Raw genomic sequence first — 17,484 nt, forward strand, 5'->3', positions numbered from 1 at the left:
CAGACTTTTTGAAAGTGAAAAATTTCACATTTGATCTCCTGCTATATAATACAGTTAACATCCAAATAAAACTAAAAATGTCAAATAAAATGATCTAAATACAAAACAGATAATTGTAAGTCCAAAGGACCGGATCCTAGCATCCCAAACTGCTGTGTGTAGCTAGTGAGTGCTACACAGTCCTCTAAAGGACAGGTGGCTTACTTTTTTTTAAAGACTGTGCCAAATTATATATAGAATTGTAAGCACGGTCACAGCAGGGACAACAGAAGGAGGGATTTGTTCTTTTCCTGGAATTGAGGATTGAAGAAAACTTGACTCCATCAATAGTGAGATTTCCAGCCCTCACCAATTTTAATAGTAACTAGGAGCCATGTACATCGTTGAGCAGGAGGACGAAGTCTCTATTGAAGAAGATAACTAATCTGCAGATGGAGGATCCTTAGACACAAACATGGGGAGGAAGAAGGTTCTCACTGAAAGGGGTTATGTGCCTTCTTCATTCTGTGCACAGACATAGAATCTTTAAGCTGACTCTTGGTGCCACGTTTTAAAGTATGAATGAGTGTCAGAAGTCTATAGGTGTTTGGGGAATCTTTGTAGTGAAAGACATAACTGATCACTAATAGGAAAATAAAATGTGAGGAGGCCGAGGAAGCAAATGAAAAAAAAAAAAGTCAAAACAATCAGACTTAATTTTCCCAGAGTAATAAGACTAAGAGAGCAAAATCAAGGTGTTTAACAACCAAAAGAACACTTGGGGATTCTGATACTGTTCTTGAAAGCTGAAAATATGCTTGAAGAGATGAAAGACAAAAGGAAAAGAGCTCCAGCAACCAGAACTGACAACAAATAGAATGTGAAGAGACTCTACCCAGCTGTGCTCACTAAGTTGGACTCAGGAAGGAAACAAGGAAGACGGCCAGGAAACAGGTGAATCCAACACAGGAAACTCAACAACTGATGTCAGCAGGTGAAGTGGTAAATATTTAACTGTGTAAGGAGCAGTCAGTCCAATAGAAGCAGAAGAGTGGACAGAGGACAGCTTCAAGAGAGAAAAGAATTAAAAACAGAAAGACTGCCTGGTATGTTTAATGACAGTCACAGGCGTTTATAATTGTATGACATCATCTGACGATAAATGAATAATGGTTCCAAGAAAACACTGATATTAGATGGTTGTGAAGAGTTGGAGAGAGAGTTAAGCAGTTAAGAGCAGTAGTTGTTCTTGTAAAGACTCAGGTTCAGTTTCCAGCACCCACAGTGTGACTCACAACTGTAGCTAGAGTTTTCCTGCCTGGCCCACAGTCAGGACAAATCTCTATCACCTGCCAGTCCCACAGCCTCAGACCCAACCAAGCAAACACAGAGACTTATATTGCTTACAAACTGTATGGCCGTGGCAGGCTTCTTGCTAACTGTTCTTACAGCTTAAATTAATCCATTTCCATTAATCTATGCCTTGCCACATGGCTCGTGGCTTACCGGCATCTTCACATGCTGGTTGTCATGGTGGCGGCTGGCAGTGTCTCTCTGACTCAACCTTCCACTTCCCAGCTTTATTCTCCTCCTTGTCCCACCTACACTTCCTGCCTAGCCAATGGCCAATCAGTGTTTTATTTATTGACTAATTAGCAACACATTTGCCATACAGAACATCCCACAGCACTTCCCATTTTTTTTTTTTCAAAAAGGAAGGTTTTAACCTTAACAAAGTAAAATTACATATCATTTGGGAATTTGGGCGTAGCTTCTCTTACTACTTCCTGCTGGAGGGGGGCGCTGTATCTTATGGGGAAACAAACAAAATTTTAGAATTATGGAATAGTCCATGAGGGTGTATCGTCTGAGTCAGTTGCCTTCAAATCATTCTGGATGTTGGATCATCTGGGCCATGGTGTCATAGGAGACCTTTCAGGGGGTCTTGGCTGGTCAAACCTGATGTATCTTAATCTTGAACAAATCCATAGCCTTTGGCTTTCTGTGGAAACAAAAGCAGAGTCTCTTTTCCAAAGTAACATATCCTTACATTCAAATTTTGAAGTCAAGGTATCTATAAAATATACATTTTGGCATAACTCAACAGCTTTTACAATCAAATGTTTTTCTGCAGTTAAATACCCAAAGACAACACAATCCAGATTCTCTGTGTAATATCCATTTTTACGTGGCTTATTTTTTATACTACCTTTACTGTCTCTTTAAAGACTTTATTTTTTAAAACTATGTATTTGTTTCTATAACTGTATATATCACCTTTTTTGTCTCTTTCAAGCCTACGTATATTTTACACACATTGTAAACTATTACATCTGAATCTGTCTTATTGTGAATCTATTGCTTTAAACTGCAGCAGCTGTGGCTGCTGGCTCTGCCCACCTCAGCTTCCCAACATGGCTATGTTTACCACCAGCTCTGGGAGCTATTGGGGGTCTATGCTTTTAGCCAAGCAGCGTGTAGTCCAGAAACCTCTTTTTTGGTTTTGTACTAGCAAAGGCTAAATCCACCACACAGCTTAATGTGCCACTTGCAGAGGCCTCATTTCTGCCATACTGCAGGTTGAGCGCACACACTAGGAACACTCCAGCAGCTCAAACCAGCAGCTGCCACTCATTTGAGAGAGACAATTAGGAAGCTGTTTTTAGCTCCGTTTTAGAATCTTTTTTTCTCAGTTTTTAGGTGGAAACTCTTGCCCCACGTTGGGCGCCATTTGTAGCTAGAGTTTTCCTGCCTGGCTCACAGTCAGGACAAATCTCTATCACCTGCCAGTCCCACAGCCTCAGACCCAACCAAGCAAACACAGAGACTTATATTGCTTACAAACTGTATGGCCGTGGCAGGCTTCTTGCTAACTGTTCTTACAGCTTAAATTAATCCATTTCCATTAATCTATGCCTTGCCACATGGCTCGTGGCTTACCGGCATCTTCACATGCTGGTTGTCATGGTGGCGGCTGGCAGTGTCTCTCTGACTCAACCTTCCACTTCCCAGCTTTATTCTCCTCCTTGTCCCGCCTACACTTCCTGCCTAGCCAATGGCCAATCAGTGTTTTATTTATTGACTAATTAGCAACACATTTGCTATACAGAACATCCCACAGCACACAACCATCTTATATCTCCAGTTCCAAGGGATCTGATGTCATCTTTTGGCCTCCACAGGCAACAGGCATGCATGTGGTGCACAGACATAATACAGGCAAAGCACCTGTACGTATAAAAAAATTAAAATAAAAAATAACAATAAATCTTTAAAAATTGGTTTTAAAAAGGCAACTGTTATTCTCCCTATAACTTCTTGTCTAGATTAAAAAAAAATAGACATTCATAGCTTCACGGCTTGGATAAAAGCAAATTTACCTTGTAAAAATAACACTGTTTCAATCTAATCTGTGATATGAATAAATTAAAAAGTATCGACAATAATGGGGTAGGAAACGTGTTCTTAATGTGCTGCAGTAAAACAATCATGCATCCATGTTGAGAGGCACTTGGGAATTAATATAGGAAAGAGATACTTATCCTAGAACCAGATGTTTCCACTTACAGAGAGTTTCTCATGGGATCATGACGCAAACATCAGAATGTTCACAGGGAGCACTGTTTCAGTCCCCAAATGAAAACACCTCAAACTCCAATAGCAATGTTTTAAATTACTAGACCATATAATATGTCAATAAAATGGAACATAGAATGCTCTCCATAGGTTGATCAAGCTTGTCATGATTAAAATTTTGATCGAGCAAATTGTTATGAGTGCTGTCCTGTGCATGTAAGATGTTTGGCAGACTACTCAGCCTCTCTCCACTAAACATCCTCTGCAGTTACGAGAGCCAACACATTCCCAAATATCATCAAATATCTCTTGGGGATGGGTGATCAATCCTGCTGTAAACTACTGTGGAATAGTATCATTCTGATGATATAAAGTTCAAAATCTGGCACAGTGAAGCTCTATGAACAGAGACACATACATCATCAATAAAAGTTAAAGGAAATTATAAAACAAATAAGAACAGCTGCCATTCTCTGAGGATGGGCGACAAGTGAGACTTGGAAAAAAATACGTAAGGATCTTCCATCCTTGGATCTGTATTTGTAGAGGCTACCTACAAATTTACATTGTTGTTTTGCTTATAACATATCATACAACATATTTCTGCAATAAATGTCTAATTATTTCCCTTAAATAAAAAGACACATGCCCTCCTCTGTATAATGTACAATTTTAAAAAGTAAAGAAAACAGAATGTCCATAGTTACAATTAATTGAAAAATTAGGAAATAGCATTCAGTGCAGTCCCAGCACGTTTATAAATGTGAAGAGGGAAGGATGGAAAAGCTAGGGCAGAGAAGGAAAAAGTTAATAATGGGCAAAGCCACCTCAGAATGCTGTGTATCTTCTTCCTATGCACAGATGGCTAAAAACCAAGCAGCATAAAATGGAGTGGTAAGGGGATGCGGACTCAGCCCTTCTACCTTATGTGCAAACATGGCAAGCTGACCTCATGCTTAAAGAAGACTTGCTTTCAGATCTGCACATAATCATGCCATTAAGTTGTGACAATTGAAAGGTGAGTAATAAAATAAAATTTCTAACCATCTGTCCCCCGTACCCCACCCCAACACATGCACACATACAAAAACACATCTACACACACAGGTGGACACTCACACAGAAACACTGCACCTCCAGCTCCATAAGACATGTTCTCAACTCACCAACAGATCAGAAAACCTTGTTCTAGCAGGGTGCAGTGTGTTTTCTGAAATAAATCCATATCTTGAAAACTCTGTAAAGTCCCTAACATACAGGTTGCAGGTACTTTCTTTTTCATGTTCACTTGAGCTGAGATCATTCATTTCTAGGAAATCTGGGAAAATTTAGAATTATAGTTGTATGAGAATATGTTTTCCTCACTGGGGGATATCCCAGAACTCAGGAGGCAGAGGTAGGCAGATCTCTGTGAGTCCGAGACCAGCCAGTCTACAGCCACAGCTAGTTCTGGGACAGCTAGGGCTATTACACAGAGAAGCCCTATCTCAAGAAAATAGAACATATTTTCATCTAAATGATCTCAAATTAACCTGGATTTACTTTATTTCAAACTATGTATTCATATATGTGTGTGTGTGTGTGTGTGTGTGTGTGTGTGTGTGTGTGTGTATTTACCGTTGTTTTTTATTTTATATTATTTTTATACAAAATTTCACTATATAGCCTTGTATGCACCAGGTTGGCCTTGAACTTGCAGTGATCCTCCTGTTCAGCCTGAGTGCTGAGATTACAGTTGCCAGTTACCACATTACACATCCCTCCTAGTACGTATACTATCTCCACCTATTAATGATGGTCCCTTTCTCCTCTCATTTAATATTTCCTGTCACAGGCCATGACATAAATACAGCAGATGATAACTCATATTCAACAGACAGACCCACCAGATGGATAGCTCTCTGATGGGGAGCCCCACTAAGCAAAGACCGTGGGGTCATTGACTGTGGAAACTGATTGCTTCTGTCTGTAATTTTTCTCACGTGCTGCCACAATTCCTCCCTGAAAAGAACAGCTGTGGGGTTCTTTCCACAGCCCATTGGTGATGTGTTTTCTGCTTTTTGCGCATCTATTCTGTGGATGGTTGGAAAGATGATTTCTTCAATAAGCTATATAATGTAGCTGAAGTTTTCTCCAGTCCTGCCTGGCTCACAGTCAGGACAAATCTCTCTCACCTGCCAGTCCCGCAGCTGCTCAGACCCAACCAAGTAAACATACACTTATATTGCTTACAAACTGCCGTGGCAGGCTTCTTGTTATCTAGTTCTTATATCTTAAATTAACCCATTTCTATTAATCTATAAGTTGCCACGTGGCTCGTGGCTTACAGGTACTTTACATCTCACTTTTCATGGCAGCAGCTGGCAGCGGCTCTCTCTGACTCAGCCTTCCACTTCCCAGAATTCTCCTCTCTCCTCTCTCCTCTCTCCTTGTCCCTCCTATACTTCCTGCCTGGCTACTGGCCAATCAGTGTCTTATTTATTAACCAATCAGAGCAACACATTTAACATACAGAACATCCCACAGCAGTATAATTTTGATGAATAGAGATATACTAGGATATACTTCATAACTAGAACTATTGTTCCATGAGGACTGTAAGACACTTAGAAGCCTGTTTTATTTCTTTAGCTCAAGCTGACAAGACAAGCTACATAAATTTAGCTGATTTAAGACCTCAAAACTAATTCAAAACAGACTAGTTGTCCCTACAAATGAAATGCTCAAGGACAGATTATCAGGTATCTGTTTATGGAACCAAGGTCAGGCATGAAGCAACTTTAGTAGACATAATTCTCTCAGCAATTGGCTCTCTGCACGTACTCCTAAATCTCAGTTTTATGATACAAGGCTCAAGGTTCAGCCAACTAACTGTTCATTGCTTTTCAATGTCACTCTCTATAGGGGAACCACTCAGAGCTGTGCTTGCTACACAGTCTACGTATCAGGGAACTTGACTGATAGCTGAAAGTTGCCTTAGTTTCTCACCATGCCCAGTCAGGACAATATTTCTAGCCTGAGAGAGGCTTCGTGATTTCTCATGGCTCTTATTGTTTACTCAATTAATGCTTTGTGACCCTGAATATGCAACTTATTTATTGTTCAGAGTTTTTTCTTGGAGAGAAGAGTGTGTGAATGAGTGAATGAATGTGTAAAAGAAGGATGAGTGTGTGAGTAGTGAATGAATGAATGAAGGAGTAAGTGCGTGAAGTTGAGGGTGAATGAGTGAGGAGTGAGTGAATGAGTGAGTGATGTAAAAGAAGAGTGAGCATATGAGCAGTGAGTGAGTGATAGAGTGAGTGAATGAAGTAGAGAATGAATGAGTGAAGAGTGAGTGAATGAGTAGTGAATGAATAATGTTAAAGAAGAGTGAGTGTGTGAATAATGAATGAGGGAGGAATGAAGGAGTGAAATAGAGAGTGAATGAACGATGTAGAAGAGAAATATATGAATGAAGTTATGAATGAAGTTATGAATGAAGAAATGTAACAGGGTAGAGAGAAGAAAGATGTGTAGAAGATAAATATATGAAGAGAAGAGCTATAGATGAGATGTATAGCTGCGTAGAAGTATGTGGAAAATGTTGTGAAGAGAGAAAAGAGTGAAAGAAAAATGTATGTTGTATGGAAATAGAGAAGGAGAGAGTTGTGTAGGAATAGCTGCTGTGTAGAAAGAGATGTAGAGAGGAAAGATATGTAACTGTGTAGGAGAGCTGTGTGGAAAGATGTATAGGTGTGTAGAGAGAGGTGTAGCAATGTGAAAACAGATATGTAACTGCATGGAGACAGATTTTTCAGAAAAGGACTTTTTTCAAAATGAAATAAAAAGGAAGTTACCATCAGAAAGCATGCATTTCTTTCTTATTTCTTCAGATAGAAAAGGTCTTGCCCTCACCACATTTGTGGATTTTTTTTTTACATACCCTGGGTGCTGCATGGAGACTGGCTTTCCAGGCAGTGATAGTTTCCCTCTTCAGTTTTCATCACAGGCCTGAAAACATACATGCAAGTATTTTTGTAAAAGGTCGCATGCATATATAAAATATTAGTAAATAATTCTGTTCTATATTCACCCAAGAGAAATGAATGCATACAGTCATAAAAGATCTGTACACAAATCCTGATGGCAGTGTGGATTCAAGTTCCTAGTGTTGGGGGAGCCACCATTCCAGTAGGAATTCTATAAGGTTGACAGATTAGAACTTCTGGGGCCATGCAGATCCAGAAACAAAATATCTTGGACTATCATCAGTCATTATTGCACCCACTCCCCTTCATTTTGACAAGACAGAGCCCTGGCTAGCCTGGAAGCCTGGAAATCAATATGTAAACTAACCTCAAACTCACGAAGATCTGTTTGCCTCTGCCTCCCAAGTGCTGGATTAAAGACATTAATCCTAGTAATAACCATTCATTAGCCACCTCTGTGTTTGGCCTAACATCCTGTGACTACCAGGTTGTATGAAACATACAAACACAGCCTTAGTTTCCACCAACCCAAAGACTGAGAATGTCACCAGGTAACATCTGGGCCTATAGCAGAGATTTCTTTCCTTTACTAAAACACGTCTACTTGATGTTCCTACCAATGTATTATAAAAATACCTTCATTTATGATATTCTTTATTCTATTACTATAAAAGCATCATAAAACTGTTGCCATGTTGGAACCTGGTATTTGGGGTAACCCTAACCTTTGTTCCCAGGTCATAGTCACTCATACTTGGCTCCAGAAAAAAAAAATGTCTTGTCTTCTCTTTGAGCTGAGAGCTGTATTGTTTTGTTTCTTAGTTAATACCAGTTTTGCTCACAATATCCTGAACCTGGAAACAACCTAAATATCCACAACCTGGTAGAGAAGCAAAGAGTAGGATATCCATATTGTGGAATTCTGTCATTAACAGAAAGGAAAAAAAGACCTGATAAATGTCATGACATGAATGGGTCTCAAAAAATTATGCTAAGTAAAGCCAGACACAAAGACTACTTACATAGTCACCTTATGAAGTGCCTTAAATAAGCACAAACAAGAAAAAAGACTACTGACAATCTAAGACTGGAGTCTGGAAAAGGATACTGATGACAAGCAGCTTCCTGGTGATGAGGCTTTTCTAAGAACAGATTGCAGCAGTGGTTGAAAATTTGTCAAATTACTAAAAATTATTAAGCTTACATTGAAATCAGATAAATTTTATTATATAAACTGTATGGAAATATAGTTGCTTTCTCAAAAACAAGGCATAGACATTTACGAGATGCCAGTAAATCCTGCACACAGAAATATAGCTTACAGAAACTAGAGTAGCAGTGCTCCACAGCAGAGTCTACTAAAACTTACGGTAACTTAGGCTGGACAAAGTAAATGTTATCCTACCAGAAGATTCTTTGAACCAGAGCCCACAGTAACATTAAACCTTCACGCTGTCCTTAGTGTGCCCTGTGCTGACTAGTTAGGATTTGTTTTATTGTGGCAGCACACTAACACTAACTTTGCCATCATAAATATTCTTTTTTTATTGAAAATAGATTTTTATACAATTTATTCTGATAAGGATTTCCCCTCTCCCTGCTCCTCCCAGTTTCTCTCCTCTATTGAGATTCACACCCTTTCTGTTTCTCCTTGGAGAACAAACAGGTAACTCAGGAATAATAATGAAATAAAATCAAGTAAAAACACAGAAACTGAAATAGGACAAAACAAAGAGAAGGAAAAACACCCAAGGAAAAAAACATAAGAAACACGTATAGACACAGAGACACATATTCATACACACAGAAATTCCATAAAAACACAAAACTGGAAGACATAACATTTACACAAAAGACCTGTAAGGTTTAAAAAAATGCCCTTAAAAAATCTTTATCAAAGAACCTCCAAAGATGCCACTGAGTTCGTTTTGTGTTGACCATCTATTGTTGGACCTGGTGCCTTCCTTTAAGAGTGGTTTGTTTCCTCAATGACACTCCCCTGGAAGAACTAATTTTTCCTTGACAAGTGGCTATCAATAGGAGATGGCTTCTGGATTATGGATGGGTCATGTGTCCACTTCTTCTTTGAGCCCTAGGACCCTATTTGGTGCAGACCCGTGCAAGCCCTGTGCATGCTACCACAGTCTCTGTGGGTTCATATGTGCACAGAAGGCCTTGTTTCCTTGGTGTCCTCTGTCTCCTCTGGCTCTAACACTCTTTCTGCCTCCTCTTCAGCAGGGTTATCTGAGCCCTAAGAGAAGGGATTTGATGGAGACATCCCTTTTAGAGCTGAGTGTTTCGAGGTCTCTAACTCTCTGTATATTGTCTGGCTGTGGTTCTCTGTATTTGTTCTCATCTGCTGCAGAAAGAAGCTTCTCTAATGATGGTTGAGCAAGGCACTGATCTATGAGTACAGCAGAATGTCATTAGAAGTCACTGTATTGCTTTTATTTTTTTAAAGAACAGTAACATCTAGTTTTACCCTAGTTCTCTGGGCTATCTAATCTCAGGTTCTTGGTCACACAAGCAGTGTTGAATATAGGTTCATATAAAGGAGTGGGCATTAAGTTGAACAGATATTAGTTGGTTACTCCCACAAATTTTGTGCCACCATTGCCTGTTCTGGGATAATTGATCACACTGTGAAACTTCGAGGCTGCTAATAAAATTGACTGGTTCAGAGGTGGAGCCAGCAACTAGTTGACAGGAATTAGCCATAGAAAGGATGTAGGAGCCAGGAATATGGATAGAGAGACACACAGGAAGGAATAGGGAGGAACTTAGAGAGTCATGGTCTTTTTGGTTTGGGACAAGTAGAAAGATGCTTCTCTTGCTGGTTCTCCAGTCAGAAAGGAAGGCCAACTGGTTGCATTTCGGCTTCTCTAGCAAGTTTTCATCCCAACATCTGACTCCCGAGTCTTTATTGGTAAATAGAACAATAGAGACTTAGTTAAAGCCCACATTTAGTGGCCATGACCAAGCAACTGCTAGCAGCACCAAAAACCCCAGCAGGCCTTGGGCTGACCAGTGGGGTGCTGACTGTGGGGCTGCAGGGCACATATAGTAGTTAAAATATTGGTAGATTCAGGTACAGCTGCTAAGCTGTAAGAAAAACATTTGGCATTCCAATGTAGGTCCCAACCAGATGGAAAAGCCACTGAGGCCCCACCGCAGTCAGCTGCCACTCTTGCAAGGCTTGGCTCCAGTCAACAATGCTGCTTGCAGGGACAATAAAGGATGGACTAGCACTCAGGAATTGCAGAAGGGACAGTGGTCTTACTGCTGATGTCACTGTTGCAGACAAATGAGAAGTCAGCAGAACTGGTGAAACACATGGGAAATTCTTAGAGAGTTAAGTAATATTTTTAAAAAGTAAATAAAAATAAAAAATTTTCCCACATTAAATGGGAGTTAGGAGTCTGTTTAGTGCTACAATGGATGTCTTAAAAATGGGAAAAAAAATCAATGAAGGAATAACCAACTTAGCTGGGATTGACATAATGACAGTTATAATTGCTATCAGTTTGGTAATTCACATTTAATCCTTAAAATTTGGTTTGATAACTGTGCCAAATATGAAAATTTGATTGATAAAATACAAGCTTTAGAAAGACTTTCTATTGATAAGATACATGCCTTAGAAAGACCTACTAATGAAAATAAGAAAAATACTCAGACACAGACAGAGAAATTTAGAAAAGAACCTGTCACACCACTGCATGATGAAACTGAAAAGGGGCAATCAAAGGTTTTTGGAAAATTAACCTTAGTTTATCCAGTCACTAAAAAAGAATAACTAGCAGACAATAGGCACCTCTGAGGTTATACAGAAGTTAAATTGATTCCTATAGAAATATTAGGTTTGAGGAGATTTAAGGAACCAGTCATTTCATATGGTATGCATTCACCCTGTGTGAAGCGGATGTTAAATTCATGGACAACTCAAAATAGAATTATCCACCAATATTGGAAAGAATTAGCTATGGCAATATTGGAAGCTGGTCCTCAGTTACAATGGAGAACATGGTGGAAAGAGGAAGATAGGGCCACAGAACAACGAAATAGAGCTAGAGGTATTGATATTTCCCAAGAGCAGTTTCTCAGTGAAGGTCAATATGATGAATTGCAAAAACAGTTTGAATTTAATGATCACACCTTAGCCCTATGTTGTTTAGCAACTTTGAATGCTTGGAACAAGGTTGAAGAATCAGGAAAGAGATTTGAGTCATTTGCTAAAATTATACAAGGCTCAAAAGAAGCCATCACTGATTTTTTGCAAAGATTGATTTTTAGCTGCAAATAAAATACTATCAGATCCAGAAGCCAGATGAATATTAATTGAATCTTTGGCTTTTGAAAAAGCTAATTCAGGATGCAAAAGAGTGATGAGGCCCTTAAAGGCAAGATCAACACCAACAGATGAAAGGATCAGAAACACAGTTGATATTGAATCTCATGTTTGTCATGCCTCTTTGAAATAAGAAGCAATTTCTAGAAATTTAAGAAAAATCAAAATGTCAAATGTTACAATTGTGGTAAACAAGGTCATTAGAAAATGGACTGAAGACAAGACATTCCTAAAAACAATGTTTTTTTCAAGAGATGATCCAAACAGAAGGCACCAGCCTTCTGGAGTATGCAGAAGGTGTAGCAAAGGCTGGCATTGGAGTAATGAATGCAGATCAACAAGGGACAGGAAAGACAACACTTTACCATCAGGAAATACCTTAGGGGTTCTCTCACAGGCCCCAATATCAAATTTTGTTCAATCGTTCCCTGCCAGTATCAGAGAAATTCATACACAGAGCAATTGAAAGGCTTAATACCTGTTGTTAAAAACACACTGCTATAGATGTGATTAAGGACAGACCAGCTTCAGTAGATACAACAAAATTTTCAGGAGAGACCAGAAAATAAGTATTTTGGCAGTCTTCTACAAATGATCAGAGGCCAAAGCTAAAAATAGAAATAAATGGCATTATAGGTTTGTTGGACATAGGCACAGATGTAACAATAATTTCACCAAAATGTTGGCATCCAGATTGGCCTCTTCAAGAAGTAAATATTCACCTTCTAGGGATTGGACCTTTTTTTCAGGTGAAACAAAGTACAAGTTTGTTTGAATGTACAGAGCCAGAAGGACAGATAGGAAAATTAAAGCCATATGTGGATGACATAGCAATGTATTTACAGGGATGTGATTTCCATTGTTGCAGAAATGGAAAACACAGATTAACATTCTTCCAAACTCAGAAACAAACCATAAAAAAAGAATACTTCTGAGAAAAATATTAAAATGTATTATCCAGAACAGTCACAGACTGTATAGGTTATATATAAGCAGGGCACAACAGGTGTTGGTCTTTCAAAGGTACCAAGAGCCCTATCTTTAAAATGGTCAACTGACAAACCTGTGTGGGTGGAACAATGGGCTTTGACATTAGAACAATTGCAGGTACTGGAACAGATGGTACAGGAGCAGCTAAGTACTCAATATATTGAAGAATTGACCAGTCCTTGGAATTCTCCTATATTTATCATTAAAAAGAAATCAGAAAGATGGAGAATATTAACAGATCTAAGAGCCATAAATAAAGTGATTCAGCCAATGTCTTTACATCCTGGAGTATACTTACCTTCTTTATTACCAAAGGATGGTCTATAATAGTGACTGATTTAAAGACTGCTTTTTCACTATACCTTTACAAGAACAGGAAAAAAATTTGCCTTCACAGTGCCCACTTATAATAACTCTCAACCTGTTAGAAGGTACTAGTGGAGGTTTTTATTACAAGGAATGTTAAACAGACCCAACTTGTGTCAATATTTTATACTACAGCCATTAGAAACAATTTGTAAATATTTTCCTCAATCTATGATTTACCATTTTATGGATGATATCTTTTTTCTTCTTCTTTTTTATTTTTTTTTTATTTTTATTTTTATTTTTTTTGGTTTTTCGAGACAGGGTTTCTCTGTGTAGCTTTGCACCTTTCCTGGGACTCACTTGGTAGCCCAGGCTGGCCTCGAACTCACAGAGATCCGCCTGGCTCTGCCTCCCGAGTGCTGGGATTAAAGGCGTGTGCCGCCACCACCGCCCGGCCTTTATTTTTTTATTATTAAGAAATTTTCTATTAATTTTAAATACCAACCACAGATCCCCCTCTCCTCCCTCCTTCTGCCCCCAGCTTTCCCCCCCCACCAACTCACCCCCTATTCCCACCTCCTCCCATGGGGAGTCAGCAGAGCCTGGTACCTTCAGTTGAGGCAGGTACAAGCCCTTCCCCCTGCACCAAGGCTGTGTAAGGTGTCCCACCATAGGCACTAGGCTCCAAAAAGCCTGCACATGAACCAGGGACAGATTCTGAGCCCACTGCCAGGGAGCCCCTTAAGCAGGTCAAGCTACACAACTGTCTCACTTATGCAGAGGGCCTAGTCCAGTCCAATGGAAGCTCCACAGCTATTGGTCCACAGTTCATGAGTTCCCACTGATTTTGTTTAGTTGTCTCTGTAGGTTTCCCCATCATGATCTTGACCCCCCTTGCTCATACAATCCCTCTTTTCTCTCTTCGACTGAACTACTGGAGCTCGGCCTGCTGCTTGGCTGTGGATCTTTGCATCTGCTTCCATCAGTTACTAGATGAAGGCTCTATGATGACAGGGTATCCACTGATCTAATTACTGTAGTAGGCCAGTTCAGGCACCCTCTCCACTATTGCTAGTAGTCTAAAGTGGGATCATCCTTGCGAATTCCTGGAAAATTCCCTAGCACCCTATTTCTCCCTATCCCCATGTCCCATTCTATCATGGTATCTCTTTCCTTGCTCTCTCACTCTGTCCCTGTTCCAGCTGGACTATATATGGATAATATCTTACTGGCATATTCAGAGGCAGGTACCTTAGAAAAAAATGTTTGATGAAGTAAAGAGAATTTTGCCTTGTTAGGGATTACAAATTGCTCCTGAAAAAATACAAAGAGGAGGGGCTGGAGAGATTGCTCAATGGTTAAGAGCACTGACTGCTTTTCTAGAGGACCTGGGTTCAGTTCCCAGCACCCACATGGCAGCTCACAACTGTCTGTAATTCCAGTTCCAGGGGACCTGACACCCATGGCAAAACACCAATAAACATAAAGTAAAAATAAATAAAATTTTAAAAAATACAAAGAGGATATTCTATTAATTACCTAGGACAGATTTACAAAAATTCAACCACAGAAAGTAAAAATCAGGAGAGATCAATTATGAACTCTTAATGATTTTCAAAAATTGCTGGGAGATATTAACTGACTATAAGCCACAACTGGATTAACTACTCAAGAGCTAAGTCATTTATTTCAAACTTTACAAGGTGATGAAGACTTAAATAGTACAATTACAATTCTCAGCTAAGGCTGAGAATTGGCTCCTCAGGTAGAAAAGAAATTACAGCATCCACATGTGTGGATCACTTGGATCCAGAGCTTAATTGTATTCTTGTTATTTCACCTTCTATGCATTCTCCCACTGGAATTTTTATGGTATTTAGAAATAAGTTTCTACCTATCTGACAGGTAAATAAGGAAACACACAGGCTTTCTGGTAACTTTCTCTTTTACTTCATCTTAAAAATTCTCTTTCTCTAAAAATCTCTCTGTCTCCTATTTACATACAGCTATTTACATACAGCTATATATCTCTCTTTACATACATACAGCCACATCTTTTCCTGAACAGCCAAATATTTCTAAATACAGTTACATCTCTTTTTTTACATAGCTCTAAATCTCTCTTCTATACACATTCCTTCACACACTGCTGGGATCATCACTCTTTACTCACTTACTCTCTCATTCATTCACTCTTCTCTACACACACATCTCTCCCCTACATCTCTTTTCTATATAACTACACAAGCTCTTTCTTCTACAAAGCTACTCATTTTCGACCCAGATCTCTCTGCACATATCTGTGGTGGTATTATGTTCCCCAAAATATTGTGCATTCTAATAAACTCATCTGGGGTCAGAGAAGAAAACAGCCACAATACTAAACATAGAGGATAGGCAGTGGCAGCACATGCCTTTAATCCTAGCATTCCAGAGGCAGAAATCCCTCTGGATCTCTGTGAGTTCAAGGCCACATTGGAAACAGCCAGGCATGGTGACTCACACCTTTAATCCCAGAAAAGTGATCCTTTAATCCCAGGGAGTGATGGTAGAAAGCAGAAAGATATATAAGACGTGAGGACCAGAAACTAGAAGCTTTTGGCTGGTTAAGCATTCAGGCTTAACAGTTCACACAGTTCAGCTGAGATGAGGACTCAGAGGCTTCAAGTCTGAGGAAACAGGATCAGCTGAGGAACTGTCAAGGTGAGGTGGCTGTGGCTTGTTCTGCTTCTCTGATCTTCCAGCATTCACTCCAATACCTGGCTCCAGGTTTGATTTCATTAATAGGACCCTTTAAGATTCTGCTACACATATCTCCTGCTCTCTTAGCAGCCTATAGAAAAACAAAGAATCCTTCTTGGATCCTGATAGCTGTGGCCATTTTAGGTTCCAGGTAAAATGTGTTTCTGGGCTGATACATAGGCATGGGGATGGGCCAGGAGGGAAGGGCTGGAGGGTCCACAGGCAGGAGGAAAGCAAGGTGTTCAACCAACATCTGCTTAGTCCCTGGAAATGAAGGCAGAGAGTGAGGAGAGACCACAGCAGGTAGTCTACAGAGCTGAGGATGAGACTCAGGAACTGGCTTTATAGGAGCAAGGAGAGTGGAGATCTGGAGCTGGTCTACCTGCTTTGCTGGCTTCCTTGCGTCTCTGGCATGCTTGGCTGATGAGTTTCTGGGGAATGCTGTTGGAGTTGGGAGCTGAGAAAAAAGGATGCATGGGGAAGAATTTTGGAGGAGAAAATCTGTGTGATGCACTGCAGATGGGCGAAGATAAGAGGGAATGCTGCAGCCTGTGGTTGGCTACAGAGCTGGGGGTGAGGCTCGGGGTTGGATTTGGAAGAGTGGAGGGATAGATGAAGGTCTGCAGTTAGGCCACCTGCATTCCTGGCTGGAGTGGTCTATGGGTTCCCAGTGAACTGCATCTTCCTGACTGTGATTTATGTGGGAGGGTCCAGCTCACTGTGGTTGGTTTCAACTCCTGAGCTGGTGGTCTTAGGTGTTATAAGAAAGAAAGCTGGCTGAGCAAGTTATGGAGAGCAAGCCAGTTAACAGATTTCCTCTGTGACTTCTGCATTAATTACTACCCTGTTTGAATTCCTATCCAGACTTTCTTCAGTGATGGCCTGTGATGTGGAACTGTAAACTAATATAACCCCTTTCCTCCCCAGGTTGTTTTTGGTCATGGTGTTTTATCACAATAGAAACCCTAACTAAGACATGTACCTTGCTAGAGAATTCATTATAGATGGGAATTTGGTCCTGGGAGGAATCAGACCTAGTGTATTGCTTCTTTAATCATAGTAGCATACCTTCCCACATCCTTCACTGTATGGCCTCCCTACAAGCCAAGACACAATGTTTGTTTGTTTAGTATGACCATGATCTAGTTCCCAGGCCCTGATGAGAGGACAATTCTAACCACACTCCAATATCTTCCCTTTCCCTGCCCTCCCTCCCCAACAGCCTTAATGGCCTCAGGGCCAAGCACCAGAGGATTATGAGCCAGCTCTATGCCCAAAGTATTCAAATTAGTCAATTAGTTGGGAAGCCAGAATCCTGGAAATCCACACTCTTTTGACACAGATAAACTGCCTCCTACAATTTCAGCTTGCTGTTTCCTTCCCTACCTCAGAGTCATTTGCTACAGAACCCTCTGTGACAACCTTGGCCTTCTCTCCTTTATACCCACATGTAAGGAACTCTTCCATCTATCCAAGTGCTGGTGTGTTTTGTCCTACCTTCCTAAGGACCCTTAAGTCATGTACAGCCACAGAGAGGACTGTGATGGCTGAGGAAGGAGGAGATGCTTTCAT

The sequence above is a fragment of the Peromyscus eremicus genome, chromosome 9 (assembly GCF_949786415.1).
Source record: "Peromyscus eremicus chromosome 9, PerEre_H2_v1, whole genome shotgun sequence".
NCBI classification, from domain to species: domain Eukaryota; kingdom Metazoa; phylum Chordata; class Mammalia; order Rodentia; family Cricetidae; genus Peromyscus; species Peromyscus eremicus.